General features: G+C 31.6%; 1 pseudogene; it reads left to right on the forward strand.

Moving 5' to 3' along the window:
• Positions 1 to 6,876: 6,876 nt before the first annotated feature.
• LOC114398064 lies at positions 6,877 to 19,141 on the forward strand (annotated as a pseudogene).

Here is a 19,141-nt window from a genome sequence, read left to right on the forward strand (position 1 = left end):
CTACTATATTCAATCATCTGACCATATAAATAAAGGATGACATATATGTGATAATAAAGCATGTCATATATTTGAAAATCAAAGTTGGAAGTGTCTAACTCAAAGGGATTGAACAAATATAAAAATATAACCCATTGAAATAACTTCAGCCAGCATTAAAGGAAAAAAAGCTTTTGGGTTGCGAAAAATAAAAAAAAAACAAAAAAAAAAGTTACCCAATGATCCAGATATAAACCCAAAATGCAGTCAGTATATAGAAAAGTTAAAGATGGTAAATCAAACAAAAGAAAAACATGCAACAAAAATAAGGAAAACATGAGGATCTGACCGGCAAAATTCCCAGGAACCGAAAAAGGACGAAAACACAAAAAATTGGGTATAGGAAACAATGAGCACGTTGGAGAAGGCTCAGGAACACAAAAAAGTTTAAACTTTTATATTGTGAGAAGTCAGAAACAAAATAAAGGCAGAACACCCAAAAAAATTAAAGCTTTTGTGTTTACGAACCTGTACTCATGGAGTTTTTGAGATAAAAATCGCAGCTTTAGTGTGTTCTTCCACCTTCTCTGCATTCATAAAAAAAATCAACATGCCAAAAAATATTTTGAACCATTAGACCACCAAAAAAGGACAAAAACACAAAAAGATGGGTATAGGAAACAATGAGCACGTTGGAGAAGGCTCAGGATCACAAAAAAGTTTAAACTTTTGTATTGCGAGAAGTCAGAAAACAAAATAAAGGCAGAACACCCAAAAAAATTAAAGCTTTTGTGTTTACGAACCTGTACTCATAGAATTTTTGAGATAAAAATCGCAGCTTTAGTGTGTTCTTCCACCTTCTCTGCATTCATAAAAAAAATCAACATGCCAAAAAATATATTGAACCATTAGACCACCAAAAAAGGATGAAAACACAAAAAGCTGGGTATAGGAAACAATGAGCACGTTGGAGAAGGCTTAGGAACACAAAAAAGTTTAAACTTTTGTATTGCGAGAAGTCAAAAAATAAAATAAAGGCAGAACACCCAAAAAAAATTAAGCTTTTGTGTTTACGAACCTGTACTCATGGAGTTTTTGAGATAAAAATCGTAGCTTTAGTGTGTTCTTCCGCCTTCTCTGCATTCATAAAAAAAATCAACATGCCAAAAAATATATTGAACCATTAGACCACCAAAAAAGGACGAAAACACAAAAAGATGGGTATAGGAAACAATAAGCATGTTGGAGAAGGCTCAGGAACACAAAAAAATTTAAACTTTTGCATAGCGAGAAGTCAGAAAACAAAATAAAGGCAGAACACCCAAAAAAGTTTTAGCTTTTGTGTTTACGAACTTGTACTCATGGAGTTTTTGAGATAAAAATCGCAGCTTTAGTGTGTTTTTCCACCTTCTCTACATACAATAGCGATTAATAAAAAAAATCAACATGCCAAAAAATATATTGAATCATTAGACAAAGGCAGAACACCCAAAAAAATTTAAGCTTTTGTCCTACGAAAAGTCATAACATAAAACAAAGGTAGAAGACGCAAAACAATTGAAGCTTTTGTGTTGCAAAGGAAGAACAATAGTCAGCCACGTCAAATAAGCCCGAGGAACACAAAAAAATATAATTTTTTGGACCGTCAGAACCACAAACCAAAGGAGAAATCAAATACATCACGCAGAAGGATAAGATAGAAAAGAACTCAGAAATCATTTTTCGGCCAAACCAAGCAAAAAACTATCAAACCAAGCAAAAAAGCTTCAGCCTTTGGGTTTTCCTCACGGGAGAGAAAACAACGGTTTTACCAACCAAATGAAAAAAGAAAACGCAGCAGGATAGGAGAGAAAATAACCCAGAAGAATGGACAGGAACAGAGGATTCAGAAGAATGGAGAGGAATGGAGAGGAATGAAGATGGGAAACGGAGAGTTGAGAAGCAATGAGAAACATAGAGGGGTCAGAAGCAAAATTCAAAATGAAACGTATGTTGGAAAATGAAAAAGCCTTAGGGAACAAAATTAGTGCATCGATAATTATGCGGCACATTGGAAACATAAATGCTTGGGGTGGGTGTCAAATATTAATAATAATAGCAATTATTTATTTTATTTATTATATATTATTTATTGAAAACGCACTGAAGCATGATTTGACATTTTTAGGCAGAAATTACATTGCACCACAGCGTGATACGTAGGCCATTCAGGGCCTTGTTTGTATAATGATAGATGATATCTTGTAAGAGCAAGAAACAAACTCTTGTTGCGTCCTCTACTATGCAAGCAAAGTTCATTAATTTCTTTGTTTTTGCTACTCATGTTGTTTAGTTGAGGAGTTTAGTAATGGGACCTCACATTCTGGACTCTATTCCTAAGCCATTGAGGATTTTATATGATAATGCAAGTGTTGTAGTGTTATATACAAAGAACCATAAGACTTATAAGGATTCTAAATTCATGGAATTGAAATGCTTGTTTATGAGAGATATTGTGAAAGACTACTCATAGTTGTTTAAAATATTATCAATGGTTGACACTAGCATTAGAGTTGAGGCGTAATAATATTAAAGCTTGGTATCTTTGGGGCCATTATGTTGGTGGTCAACACCAAGATTGAAGCTTAGATATAATAATGTTAAAGCTTAGTATCTTTAGGACCACTATGTCGGTGGTCGACACTAGGATCAAAGCTTAAGCATAATAATATTAAAGCTTTGTGTTGTTATGACTATTGTGGCACCTGTGATGGACACCAAAATTGGAGTTGAAACATAATAATATAGAAGCTCAGTGTTGTAAGGACTATTGTGCCTGTAGTCGATGCCATTTTGGAGTTGAGGCAAGATGGTTTCCTAGTAAAGCATGTAATTTCTCTGGCTTTCAAGCACACAAGAGAAATTATGGATTGACAAAGAAAATGGCAATATGACTTTATAATTACATTGGCATGTCATTTTCTTGCTACACTCCACATTGATGACTAGTCAATGGAGTCGGTAATATTTGTAATCATGGAAAGTGTTGCATCAATGAGGGATGTAATTACTGCCATGAGTCAGTGTTATATGGATTTTTTTGGATGGAGTCTTAATTAGGTGTTTTATCTTGGGATAATATGTTTTGTGGCCACAATATGTTATTAGCTCGAAATTCATTTTCGAAAAAAAATTTAAAATCAAAGACACTCAATTAATTTTGCCCAAGTGGGAGAATGTTAGAATTTTCCTAGGAGTTTATGTGGGCTACAATTAATTGTAATGTTTTGCTTTGCGAAAATGTTATGATCCATTTGATGATACTTAAGCCCACTAATAATGTGATTAATTGTTTATGGACTTTGGACACTTAATTCTAATATGTGTGGAAAATAGTGTGGGTCTAACCACTAGGTCCATAATGAGAGATGTCTAGGGTTAATAAATAGTGAGGATAGGTCTCTTTTGTTGTCACGACAATCAATTGCTCCCTAGGATTTGTTCCATTGAGAACTCTAGAATTTGGAGCGTGCGATCAAGCATATGAAGGTTTGGCTTTTGAGTTTCTTCGTGCGATGCACAAAGAAATTTCATATTCTTGACCATGTCTTCAACAAGTGTTAATCAATGTTCTAAATTCATATATATTCGTTCTTAGTAAATTATTTATCTTACAATGGATGCATTGGTTGAAAGGAGTAAAGTGAGGCGAAAAGTTCATATATATGTAGCTCTAGTTTAGCACTATGAGTGCTCATGAATCGAGGTTTTTGGAAAGCCACTAATCTTACCACGAACCAAGATACTCCTAGAGATAATCTCTTGTTTGCTAAAAATTATGTGAGATTCCATCTTATAAAGGTTCCTTCTATTGGAGGATTAGGGAAGCCAGGGGAAGTTCTTGATTGTTGATGGTTTTATCAGGGCCGGTCCAATAGTGAATGGGGTCTAAAATAAATTTTAAGAGAATTTTTTTTCTCTAAATGAAATAGCTATATGTTAGGCTTTTTTCCAAATACATGTGACTTTTTTTGTCAACATGTGTGACCTTTTTTGCTTTATAAAAACTAATAGCAAATAATATTATGTTAGTGAGCCTAAAGCTTGAACTTTTTAGTTGCTTTATCCTTGGGTTGACCATGAGTTTTATTATATAGTTCTCGATTGTTGATGGTTTTATCAAGCCCGGTCCAATAGTAAATGAGGCCTAAAACAAATTTTAAGAGACTTTTATTTTGGATGTTGCTAGGTGCACCTTTTTTTTTACTCTAAATGAAATAGCTATAAGTTAGACTTTTTTCCAAATACATGTGACTTTTTTTTGTCAACATGTGTCACCTTTTTTGTTTTATAAAAATTAATAGCAAATAATATTATGTTAGTGGGCCTAAAGCTTGAACTTTTTAGTTGTTTTACTCTTGGGTTCACCATCAGTTTTATTATATAGTTCTCCAAATACTCTTTCAGATTAAGGATTTTAGAACATAAAATTTTGTGGTGCTTTCAAAAATGCAAATCCAGAATTATTTGGAAAAACATTTACATATTGCTTAATCCATGATTATAAAAATTAATTTCAAATTTTCATTTTCAGAATTATGCTAACATAATTCCATATTACATTTTCTAAAAAACAGCATGCATTCCAGACAATCCATAAATATGTTATCATAATTTTGGAAATGCTTATCTGTAGGATAAAAAATTGTAAATCTTATGTCCGTGCAGCACAAAAATGCTGAAGGTCCCAGAGCACCTGGTAGAGGGTCACAATGCCAAAGACAATTCCATACATGCCTTCTTTTTTGTGTTTCACAACACCAAAGTTGTCGACACCTCTGATAGATCTAGTGGTGTATGAGAAGTAGCTAGGAAAAGGAAGAGTAGTGTGAAGAACAATTTGGACGCATTCAAAATTATGGGGGTGCAAGGAGCAATTGGCATAGTAATAATGTGTTCCTTACCTACCCAAGAATTGTGGTCCCGTGCCGTGTGTCCTATGAATTGGTTCAGACCATTAGTTAAAAAACTTTAAAATGAGTATTTTTATATAAGTATTTTTTTAAAGAAACGATAGGATTTTCTTTTTAAAATAAGAAGAAAATTATTTTTTTAGCACAAACAGTTTAAACAAACACACTAAAAAAACATAAAATTATTTATTTTATTAAAATAAACACTTATTTTAAGAGATAAATTTAAATAAATTGATCTTTAATTTCATCATTCATTTAGTTCATTACACACAAAATTGATAATAGTGTCTTTGTTAAGTGTTCATATTAATAAATGATAGCGTGTTCGCAATTCTAGTTACGTTTTTGGCTTTTGGCTATCATGACTCGTGATTGATTTAATAATAGTAATTTAGCATGCTTCATTAAGGCTTCAAGGAAGAAAAATATCAATAGTTTATAAATGTAGCATGATTGAGGTAGAAAAATACCAACAACTACCACAATTCAACATTATTTTTTTTTTCATCCTTTATTATTTCATAATAAACCAATGACCCAATTTGAACTAGCCCAAATATTATCAAGTTGATATAGTTCAAGTTGGAGACTTAATCAAAGAAAAATTTGAACCAATCCAAATGGATTAAAAATTATCAATTTAGATCAAAATATGTTTTGAATCCAATCCAAACTAAAGCATGTCCACTTAAATCCTTTAATTTAGTTTTTATTTGATCCCTCAATCATTAACATGTACAAAGATTGAATTTGTCAATTTTTTAAAATATAAGAACTAAATTAATCGATTTGAGACTATAGGAACCAAAACTAAGTTTAACTAAAAGTATAGGAACCAAAAAAATATTCTAACCATAAAAGCAACAACTATAAATACAAAAAAAATGTATGTGCCTTTTGTAAATATTTATATACTAATTTCTAACATTTATTAATACAATATTTTCTAACATATATTCTGTAAATTAAAAAAAAAATACATTAAAAATTATAAAATATGAAAATATAAGATATTTCAGCTACATATATTTATTGATCAGTTAATAAATTTAATTTATTTCGCTGACATTGAATGTATAATAAAATATATTGAATATTTCTACAAATAGACAAGAGAAAGATATAAATTGTTAATTATGATTAGCATTTAAATTATAAAATATTTTCATTCAATGTGTTTGTCTGTTAAATTTGTGCACTGTTTTTCTTATATTTTTTACGCTGAAAAAATATTATAAAACAATTAAATATATTATTTTTGTTCATTTTTATTCTATACAAATATTTAAATCCTCTTTTCCTTTGAATAAAAAATAGTATCCTCTTTTCCGGCTTTGGAGAGAGAATCTCCCTCCCCTACATTTGTTGTAACAAAAAAAATTCAAATCCTCTCTCTCATAATTAAAATGATTCTCTTGCTTTATTAATTGTGGCAATACTAAGTTACAAAAATACCCGCAAGTATTCAATGAAGAAAACATTAAATAGTTTCCTTTTCTATTTATTATTATATAGAGAGATTATTAAATAATTTTAAAAGATGAAATACTAATTTAAGAATATTAAATAATCTTATTAAACACTTTTTATTACTTAAAAAATATTAAGTAAATATTATATTTACTGACATTCTTGATTCGTGTGATAATTGTCGTGAGACCATCTCATTAGAAACTGGATCTGAATCTTGCCGGTATAACATCCAAAAGTAAATATTATTTTTTATATGATTAATATTTTCCCTGTTCAAAATTTTTGTTTTTATTTCCGTAACTAACCCTTAAAAATACATAGCAATTGCCAAAATGGTATTAATGTTTTTTTTCTTCTGTAAAGGCATAGGACACGTAATGCCAAGTCAGCAAGAGGAAAAAGAGATAATAGCAATTGCCACTAAGGGATAATTTTGTAACTTCCACTCGAAGGTACGTATCTATTTTGGACTCAAATACATCGAGTCAGAGGATTTTCTGCTTCACTTCATTGGCTTCTTTCTTGTGCTTTACCCGGTGGCCAGTGTCATAGCTGTTTCTCTAAGATAAAGAACATGTGATGCTGTTGAAATTGAAGTGAACCAAATTGATTGATCTCCCAAATCCTAATTTGCAGGTACTGCTTTCTTGTTAATTCTTTATACCCTTTTCTTATTGTAAATTAATGACAACAGATTAAAACTGCTTATCTAGTACGATCGATCTCGGCTCTCTGTTCTTCAATATGTAGCTATGAGAAGATCTAATTGTGTAATTATAAACAAACGATAACATACAGAAAATAGAGTAACTAAGATCAAGATGTATGGATTGAATATTTGGAAATGATATATAGTTTCCTTTTCATTTTATATATGTAATGCATCAAAACAAAATGTTTCATTTAGGGATGGATTCTTGTGTTTTGAAAGGAGGGAGGATTATCAAATCATATCTGATGTAATCTATACTAATGTTATTTGTACAACGAATCTTATAACAAGAGAATTGTTATCTGTGAAACAAATTTTACCCCAGGGCAGGATCAGGGTCGAGTTTATAGAAAAGGTGGAGATAAAATAATTAAATTCATCCTTATCTACGTTGAATTATATTGGATTCCAAAAAAATTGCAGAGAGCCCACTTCACAACTTCAAACTTTAATTAAAGCAAATAAATTTAAACTTACATGCAAATCGTTGTGCTGTATAACATACATTAGATATGTCTTAAGTCTTAACTCTGCAGGCCGCAAAATACTGAAAATAGTTCTCATCAAGATGAACATCTTGCGCTCTTTTTGGAACAGTCCCACTGACCTCAAAACAACTCATTTTTGGGATCCTGCCTTCAACTGGAGCCTTCCTTTTGCGGTAGATTGTTACTTAGCACTATATTACATTATCAAATTAATAATTTGTTATTGCAGATGCAAATTGTGTTTCCTCTATTCTACATATTCAAAACAATATATGACCTTAGTTTTATTATTACTCTCCATCAAGAGTAAACTAAATTAAGCTCTAGCTAAATATTAATAAATAAATATGAAATTATAATAATTGATCTTAATTTTATTTGGTCGCCAAATTATAGCACATCTTTTGTGGGTTATCCTGACATTAATATAAAGTATCCACTAATTAACTAATAATCTCCGCCGGAAAATTCGATTAATCACATTTAGTTTTATACTAATTTGAATTATTATTAGGCAGCAATGGACACTAAGAAACCACCGGAAACGATATCTGTCAATATGACCGGAGGTTAATTGCTATTAACTTGTTTGAGAAGCCAAAATTTGCAATTGAATCCATTGTTTTTATTTCCATTTTATATAATTAAGGCTCTTAGTTAATTTAATTTTGTAAATTAATAAAATCGTATATAGTGCAGTGATGTGTGTTTATTCGGCACTGTGCGTGAGGGGTTTGCTTGGATGGTACGTCCGCCTAACCCACATCTTCTTGTATGCCATGCCTCCAATGAGACAGTGCAACTGTATCAACTCTCAAGATGGTTCAGAGCTCAAAGGTAATTAACTAAAATATCCTTATGACCATTTAAATTTAAAACTATTTTAAAACAAATTCTCTAAATCCTTCATCACTAATTAATTTTAATAGCTTACACACATATATAGAATTAATGGATTTTATTTTGATGTGAAAGAGCCCTTAAGAATAGGTCAATAGCAAGACATTTGACTATTTGAGTAATTTAAAAGATATTAAAATATGCTACACGTTTTATATGATTTCGACTTTCTTTAAATACATATATAAAGATTAATATTTCATATCTATCGATAGAAAGTACATACTTAACTACATTTCTTTTATGTTTCTCCTTTAATGGGTAATAATAATAAAAAAAAAGCTTAAACCTGAAAAAAAAGGCACTTGAACGATTTTCTTTTGGTATTTATATTGAGTTATGCGCGTTTTACAATTATTACATCCATAGTTGTATTCAATTATTTAATCTTATTTTTGAAATTTTGATATTGCAATACATAAAATTTAATGTTTATAAAAATATTTAAAATATTATTTTACATGGAAGTCATTTTATTTTTAGATATTTTTTATTCATAATTTTCTTTTTAGGTATAGGCAATATAATGTTTGTAACTATGGATATATAGGGGCCTTGAGCAGAACAAAAAGGAAGCAGGTGCAGAGTAAAACATATTTGTTTGAACATTGAAACTCAAAGAAAGTGTCTTATAGCTTTTAAAACAAGTCTTTTAATTATGACTTGTCATTTACTATTGATTGTTTTAATTTGCTTTGCAATTTGAGCACATTATAGTTTTTTTTATAATAATACTATATTGAAACAATTGTTGATTTCATATATATTTTTATCAGTTAAATTAATTGTGACAAAAAAACCTTTTTAATAATAATTATATTATAATTTTTTCTAAAAAAAAGAATTTGTGTGTTATATAAATTTAAAAATTGTCACTTTGATTAATGTCTTTATTAAACTAAATTGATCATTCCATTAACTTTTAGCACCAATTGTGTCAATTTTGATTAATGTTACATCTCTCATGTCACCAAATTAATTAAATTAATGTGATAAATTAAAGGAAGAATCAATTTTGGAGTAAGAAAAAAACTTTAAAGAGAATTAAAGTAAAACTTTTAAAATGTAAGAGATCAAATTAAAACTTAAAATATATATAAGGGATTAAATTTTTGTTTTAGCCTATATTTTTATATAAAGGATAATTTTTCTTTCTTTGTCAATTTTGCCTTCTTAAAAAAATGCTTGGAATGTGTTCCTTATGAGCCCACATTGTCTCATGTTTTCTTGCCCAGTATTGTGGTGCTTCAATGTAAGCCTCACACTCTCTGACAATAATTATCGTAAGGACTCTTGAGATTCAAGTTAGTTCATGTCCAAGTCTAAGTGTGAGGGAAAAAAATATTGAGTACAATGTTGTTAGTGTTCTCAAGTATACATAGGAACTTCTAGTTTGTATTTGATAATATATGTTTGGTCCCCTGATTTATTTTTGGTTTTAAATTGGTTTTATATGTTTTAAAAGTTTTAAAATGGTTCTCTAAAAATATTTTAATAGCTCGTTTGTCCGTTAATTTTAACTGAAACGACATTAAACTTGTGTCACTAACAATTAAAGCTCCTCTAACTTAGTGGTGTAATTTCCAACACCATTTTTGCTATGTGGTTCCACGATCATGGAGAGGTTATAATTGTCGATAAGGTTGACATCAAAGAAATTTAGTCTGTTAGTGTCGTTTAGAGTGAACTCTACCAGCAAAACAGTGTTACCACCTGTGTAATCCATGGGGGAGGAACTGCAATTGACTGGCCAAAAACATAGGTTTAATGTCATTTATTAACTTGTCATCCAATGCTTATCTTTACAAAAAAAAAAGTGTAATTTTATTTCAAAATGATCAAATGAGGGTAGATTTTTTAAAAATTATCCTTTGAGGAGCAAGTCGTGTTTCAGACATACAAATTTTCCTTGTTTGTAGCAAATTTGGGACTTACAACAATTTCCAACTCTTGCAATTTCTTTAAATGCTCAAACTTGGTGAAACGAATCCAATATTAGAAGAACAATTTTTCACTTCCAAAGATAATTCAGCAAATTGAAATTAGATTACAATGTAAAATCCTTAAAATACGTGAAACTTGTTTCTTTCTCATTACAAACTAACATAGCCATGGATTTGACTTCTCTGGTGTCCCTTTGTCCCTGTGTTGCCCCTTCAAAAACCATTTTCATGATTTTTAAAATTAAATCGCAACCCTCCAACTTGACTTAATCTCAACTGTTGGGGATGTGTATCTCATCCATTTTCTTTACATCTTAGCCCTTGAATCTGTAAAACACATACCATAGCATTTGGATTCTTTCACTTGCAGCATGCAACCTCACAGCCCGACTTGGCTTCGCAGCCATAGACAAAAAAATGTACATCTCCAAAATACTAACTTGTTTACTTCTAACACAAAAAAAATGTGCATATGTTTGTGGGTGTATCCTTAGTGGCAAGATATAACTCGACACATGTGAGGTTGTGAAAGTTTTACGAATAAAGAAAACATAGTGGTTATATCCTCATCATCTTGCAACTTGCATGCCCTATTGTAAAAACAATCACTAGCAAATGATATTGGGTATCGATAATGGATGTGCTTGACCACTTTACCATATGGTAACCTAATCTTATTTTGAATAGCTTGCTTCAAGGATCAAGTGACATGTTCCCCCGGAGTTGAACTATTTTTGGTTCACTGCTTACATACATTGACCTATGTTGAGTTGTTGTGATGGCACCATTGTAGTACACAATCACAATGGTTGGTGATGAAGTCATGGTTAAGGTAATAGTAAGGTTGAGATCAAATATTTTTTAGTGAGGTGTTGTTTTAAATTCTCTCAGTGCATACTATATTTATAATGAGTAATGACTTGTCACATGTACTTTACAAAGCTATGGTTAAGATCTTATGACAAAATGAATGCCTATGATAACACTGATTGGAGCACACTAATAAAGAACGATTGAGATCAAATTAACAAAATTAAACGGTTACGATCATTTTGATACATAAATTGTGTTACTATTCATCATCTCATTTTTCCTTATAAATACAACACATGTAACGACCCCACATACATGCACATACTCAGTTAAATTTGTTGTCATATATCCATCTTTAACATCCTTTTTATGTTAGTAACAAACCCTAAACCATGGAACATGCAGATGCTCATTTTCTTTGGAAACTACACCTTCATACATCTAGACAAGTATGTAATACATTAAGCATTATTGAATGTTAATTATGTTACCACTTTAAAATATTCATACCATAATGTCAGTGTATATGTTGTTGTTATTTTCATTTCTATAGCCAACAAATGTTGTTATCCAGTCATATGCTCAAAGTATGCATGTTTCAGATCCTATAATTCAATCTTTGTTGGTTCAAGTTGGATTTTCTGATGTTGCAAAGCTTGGACATTTTAAAATCAGCAATGTTTTGGTAACTACTTTGGTAGAAAGGTGGAGGCCTGAGTCACACAACAAGTTTCATCTTGCAATTGGTGAATGCACAATAACTTTGGAAGATGTTGTTCTTCAACTGGGTTTACAAGTCGATAGAAAAGCAGTTATTGACCAAACTTATTTTGAATGGGAAAAAATGTGCGCAAAATATCTAGGTGTCATTCCCCCAAAGGTTGCACTAGTGGGATCAACGTTGAAACTTAAGTGTTTAAAAGAAAATATATTTCCTCTCCCAAAAGAATCCACAAAAACAACATTTAGCAACCCATTGTAGGGCATTCATTTTAGGGTTGACGGGGGGGGTCTTGATGTTGAATAAGTCAAGAAATAGAGTTCACCTTATGTATCTACCTTTGTTAGCAGATCTGGAATAGGTTGGATGATACAATTGGGGTTAGCATGTTTAGCACATTTGTACAGAGAAATATGTACAACAATATTTTCACAATCCAAAAAAATGGACGGATGTACATTGTTGTTGCAATCTTAGGCATGGTATTGCATAACATTCATTCAATTAAAGGTCAAGCGTCGACCATTATTACCACTTGCAAATAGTTAAATAAAGTTTACTCGCTTGAAATAACCCATTGGTGGTAAAGTATTACACTAATGTATTACGTATTTTATAGATGGAGTGGTAAAGGACTACTATTTTCTGGAATCTCACGTGGTTATGTTATAGGCTATAGGTCAAGATTGGATAGCATGTGTAACGAGGAGGTTCAAACTTATATTTTTATGTTATCTATTAATACATCAATTACAATGTTTTATAAATTAATAACTCATTATTTTTTCAGCTCTATTGGATGTCTTACAGAGGGTATGAGTCAATTTTGCCAAAACATGCATTCAAAGATTCTAAAATATGGAGTATTTGTGTTTCTTTAATTTGTTCCCCAATGATAGTATGACATCAAACTGACAGGATCAAACTCCAATTTGGACTTTGGCAAGACATACCAAATCCATCGCATAATCTTGACAAACTCCATCAAACAGACATGAGAGGACATAGTGACACAAATTGGGCAGAGGAGTGGATTGCCATTTGAAAAGAAAGACACAAATATGTGTAAATTAGCCAACCTATTCAAGGACATCTTCAAAAAAATGAGTGAATACATGAATGGTATCGAGCAAATTCACAAGTTTACCTAACACAATTTGCAAGTAATCCACACGTTTCCGACACATCTCGATCGACTCCTTTCCATCGTAATACACTTTCCTCACAAAGCCCATCAGTTGTTGCCAAAGTGCAAGATGAAGGATTAGAATCGCCTCCTCAATCATTTGAATTCACTCCACAATAACCTCAACAACATTATGGGTATAATCCATAGTTATTTGATGCTAGCATAGAAGACTTTATGAGAAATCTCAGGTACAGATCTTCAAACCCCAGAATATGCTTATGCTTGCATGCAAAGTATGCTCATTCCTTCGTTTGCATCCTTTCACCTAGCTATAGACGGAAGTTCTTCAACATCCATGGTAAACTATCTCAATTCTCAATCAACAAATCAAACAAATTTTAACCCAAATTATAATGAGTTCGTCCAGGAATAGCAACATGTTGCTACTTATGTATAACTTCAACCACATGAGCATGAATGAGTTTGTCAAAATCCGACAAGAAACAAACAAGCTCCTAGATGTGGAACTGATGGAAATAGACGACATTAAACAGGAAGCCAAGACTTTGTGGCACTGACTTTAGTGATTAATGGTATATTTTGCTTTTGTTTTTATCAAGTTGTGTATTAAGTATTTTGTGTTTATGTAATTTACTTATGTTGATATGTTAATTTGTCGTCATTAACAATTTATTATCAAACTTTTGTCACCTGTGTGGTTATGTGTATTAGTTATTTTAGTTGAAATAATGATTCATTCCCATATTTTTCATGTCGATGAGGTTGATGATATAACTTTCATGACTCCAATCGGCCTAAAGATGCATAAAAAAGTCCCCAAAACAAGAAAAATCATATTTACTTCATAATTTGGCGTAAACAAGGTTATTGTTCATCCGTTAGAAAATCCTATAAAGCTCCGTCTTTTGTGGCAGGAAAAGCAATGGTCGAGATAACACCGACGACAATCAACAGCCCATAATGCATTGATGCAAACAAGGTAATTATTCACTCGTCAGGAATCCTGTAGAGCTTTGTCTTTTGTGGTAGAAAAGCAGTGACCGAGATAGCACCCACAACAATCAACATGCCATAATGCATTGACATACACGAGGTAACTATTCACTCATTAGGAATCCTATAGAGCTTCACCTTTTGTGGTCGAGATAGCACCCACAACAATCAATGGCCCAAATTGCATTGATGTAAACAAGGTTACTTTTCACTCGTCAAGAATTCTGCAAAGCTTCAAGTTTGGTGCCAAAAAAGGAGCAACCAAGATGACAATGAATGAAAATACTCGACGACATATTTGTATAAATATGAGTAATGTATGGATGTTAACTTCAATATCTCATCATTTTCAAACCATTTATTTTTCTCACAAAATCTTATTCATCATAGATAATACATCGTGAGAACTTCTCGACATTGATGACTCAAACCTCTCATCCTTTGTTCACCCTTCTAACCCAAAATTAGTCATCCTTTAGTTCAAGCCCACTTATTCCTAATCCCATAGGGGTCGTATAGGATGTCATGGTGAATCGCCAATCTAGGGAGCCACTCCCAACTCAAGAATTCATAATGCGTGCCTACCAAGAAAGCCAACGTGAATTTAACAAGAATCTATGGTTTTGTGCTTTAGAATTCATTCAATCACAATGCTAGCTACCATAAAACATTTATTGTATTTCATACACCTAAACCCTCAATTGATTGTTGAATTTGTATCATTATAAGATTGGTAGATGTTGATGGCACACCTCACAGGACACCGTTAGAGTCCATTGGTTATACTTTTTATCGTGTATCTTTAACAATCGTAATTATCAAAACTTGTACCCCGATGGTTTTGGTGACATAAAAGTTACTCTCAAGGTAGTCAAACTTAATTCAATCTTTCATGATTTTGGGATATTCATTGATTAGAGTTTTAATTTCAAGATCCTACAGACACTATTGATGTCACTTTGCAACAAACAATCATATAACATGAAGATTTTGGTCATTATATAGTTGTTGGTTCTGTCTTAGTTTTGTGAAATGTAAATGTTTTACTTTTCTTGTTAGTTTCTTACTTTTTGTGTCACATATAGTTAATTTTTTATTGCACTGAATTATATACTCTACAGACAATTGTGTTTTCTCCCTTTCCTCCTCACTCCAAATGTTATTTGAATATTACATTGCGCAATGTTTTCAAGGTAATGTTTTTGCATTTTAGGTTACAAATTAATATAGTATTCACAAGTTTGCATTGTATGTTCATGTCTTGTTAATATGTGACACAAATGTTTGTTAATATATGACACAGATGTTTCTGAACAAGAATTGACCTCATGTTAAGAAATATGTATTTTGTGCATGAAATGTATCATCAATGTCATCAAGTGTGATAAACAATGTTTCAACAATATATTCGAGCAATAGCTAGTTTTTCCATTTATGTTTGTTTTGTTTGATCCTAATTGTGATTGTTTTACGAATTTCATGTAATCTTCTTATTATAGAATGATAAAATTGGTACTGTTAAATATTATGAAGTATTGTTTATAATTCTATTCTATTTTATGTTAACATAATCTCTTTTTGTAGTTCAACTAAAGTTGTGGGTTAAATACAAATTTTATTAATAAATTAACTCATTTTTTATAGAAAAATTGAGATAATTTTATAAAAAAATTGAATGAATAAACAAAAAAATATACAAAGACATAAAAAAATAGAAAAGAATAATTTTTTTTAAAAAGAATTGCAAAACAAAAAAATTATCTTATTAAAAAACTAATGACAAAACAAAAACAATTAAAAATAATAATAAATCATTTTTAAAAAAAAATAAGCATTTTAAAAAATTAGTTCTAGAGAAACTGATTTCATATCATCATTTACAAAATAAAAATAATGTCACCTTACGAAATTGATTCTTGGAGAACGTGTTTTTAAGGTGGTTTAAATAAAAACAAGTTAAGAAATCCTTCCTAGATAATCAATTTCTTAACTAAAAAATGTAGGGGAAACCGATTTCATACTTGATAAAGTAAAATGTACCATTTGTGTAAATATTTTTGGATTGTATTAATTGGATAATTTTTTTTTTTTTGTATTATTGGGGTAAAATTCTCAATAACCTCTTGCTCTTCAAGTTTGTTGTTTTTTGCTTGAGTGAACAGGAACAAAACCTAATGTTGCTTGACTGTTGATAATGATTATATATTTATACCCTTCTTCAATTACATTATTTACATAGCATTTCTTAATCAGTTGATTTATGTATCATATATTCTTCGTTGGTTACTTCTGGGATTTAGCTACTGATGCCATCATGGTTTTAAAATTCAGATGGATCCGATCGATTGGATCGGTTCGATCGTGATCGAGTGAACCAACCAGTTCCATTCAGTAATTGGATCCATCAAGTCATCGGCTTGCCGAAATCCGGTGTGACGCGGCCAGGTTGTTGGTTGCAACTTAAACCTTAACGAGAATGAACGGGGCAAAGGGCACGAAACGAACACAACACACATCTGAGCATCATTCGCCGCCGTCGGACTCGAACCATCTCCGTCCTCTAGGGCCGTCGAACCAACAGCCATTTGCGGTCGTGGCACGGCCGTAGAACCAGCGCACGCACCTCTCCTTCTGCTCCAGTCCGCAACATTCTCTGCATCCTAGTTGTGTTGTCTTGAGTGTCTGGTATGCGTTTAATTAATTCGGTGGTTTTATGATTTTATTAATCCTTGAGCTCCATTTTGGATTTTGTTTTGCAAGTATTAAATTGCTAAGGAAGCAAGATTGTGAGTCCCTGCTTGGATCGTTGCCATTTCTTGTAAACATAATTTCTTTATAGATGTTGCTACTGATTCATTTGGAGTTGTTTTTCTCCCCTGCAAAATGCCAATAAAGCACGTATTGTATTATTGTCTTGTAAATTCATTACTTTCGTAAGTAGGTGAAACCATACTCATCATGGATGAGCGTCCAATGAATAAGAACATCAATTTTATTCAATCCATGATATGATCTTTGTATTTTATATATTAAATTGATCTGTGATGTATATTAAGGCAAAAAAAAAAAAGCAACATTCAAATGTTATGTCGAATTGGGTTCTTGGGCCCGAACCCGACCGACCCGACCCAATGCACACCCCTACCTAGGATTTTCAAATGTATCATTCAAATACACACCTAGACTTTTGTTTAATGAATTTAGTTGCCTCTTGTTGCAACATCTTGCATATGCACTGTGACAGTGTTCACAGAGCGCGGAATCTAGAAAACATGCTAGCTGCATATTCAAGCCAAGAGTCAATAATTTCCCGAGAATGATCATGGCATTATTATAAGTAATTTCCACTGTTCAGTTGTTGATGGAATTGACTTCAAATTTGAATTATCACGGCTTTCCTTTACCACAATAAGACTAGTTGTTTTGAACTAGTGACATCATTTGTAAAATATTCTTAGTTGAAACAATTTGTTATTAAGTGCATGTTGTAATGGAATTGTTACACAAAAAACATTGGATAGACTTCTTTTCTGCATGTCTTTTGGGATTTTCTAATGAAGAAAATTGTTGTAGCATAAACTTGAATTAACCTTTAGCATCCTATTGATACTAACTGTTATTTGAATTAGGAACTCTACCAAACCCCATTGATCCTAGTTTGTAGTTTGAACTTATATTTTGTTAGTCTTGGAATCAAATATGAAAAGCATTGACGATCCTCGTTCCATACAACTTTCTTTGTCTTTTCTTTGTTTCTCTGCACCTTCTTAGGAATTAGGATGAAATTTTACACTCCTCTTTCAGTTATAATCTTTCTTTGTTCTCTCCATTCGTATTTCTTTCTTTTTTACCTTCCCCCTCCCCTCATTTTCTAGGTTTCTAATTTTTATTTTTTCTGCTAACAAGATTCCTAAAATTATTTATATTTAAAATATGCCATTCTATGTAGGAAAGTAGACTTTGGATATATTGATAGAAACAAATGAAATTTAACACCTTCCAAACAGCTAAGATTTATCGCCTTGTTCTCAAGGCGGTCAAGAAACATATTGGGAAGGAAGAGAACAAGAGACATTTATAGAATTTGTAACCTCAGAGTTTCATAACAACCGAAATTTGTCTGACAGTGTGGCTATCGAACAGAAAATAAAGCTTGCTCGTGATTATACTTTCCTTCTTAACAGTGTACACCATCACAAGGTATTACTCTCTGTTGCATTTTTCCTTTGAAGTTAAAATAGTCATTTTTTTATACCTGTGGGTAAGAAGTTTGATTGAACTGTAATTATTGGTTAAATGAGATTTACACAAACTCTTTTAGTTAAAAACAAAATGGCAACACTCAACAGCTATAGTTAAGGTGTGCATATTGTTAAATTAAAATAAGAAGCAGAAGAAGATGCAGTTTTTGACTAGTGATCAGCATCACCAAGGCATGTCTGACATTGGAGAAATCCTTTGCGGACTGTGTCTTATCATTGATATTTGATATCATTTTGTTTGTAAATTATTATATTTTCAAGAAAAACTGCATTTTATGTGTCTGGATTTTTTATCATGCATCATTGTTGACAATTTTGCAGGAATTACTTTTCTCATACAATATTGCCGTGGATAGGTCAAATGAAGTAAAAAGGACTCATGGAAAATCTGCTTCAAGCGTTGGTCTTCAGTTTCCTGAGGTTTATCAGCCATAATGATTGGTATTTGGTAGTGTTAATTTTTGCATGCATGGAACATGCCTTTGTACTACTTTTTAGATTTTGGTGGGGTGACTGTTTCTTCTTAATGAATAAATGGTTACATAGTTATTTATCCAGAACGAAAAATCAATTATCTGAGAGTAATAGATATTTCTTTCAATTGAAATGTATGTCTTTCCAGGTTTCTTAACAGAAATAAACTCCATGCTCTTCTAACTATCTTGGTTGTTGCGAGTAATTTTGAGTTATTTCTGATGTTTGCAATAGAAGTTCAGGTCTTGGCTTAGGTTGTTTCCTTTTGAAATTATATG

This window comes from Glycine soja, chromosome 19 (assembly GCF_004193775.1).
Source record: "Glycine soja cultivar W05 chromosome 19, ASM419377v2, whole genome shotgun sequence".
NCBI classification, from domain to species: Eukaryota; Viridiplantae; Streptophyta; class Magnoliopsida; order Fabales; family Fabaceae; genus Glycine; species Glycine soja.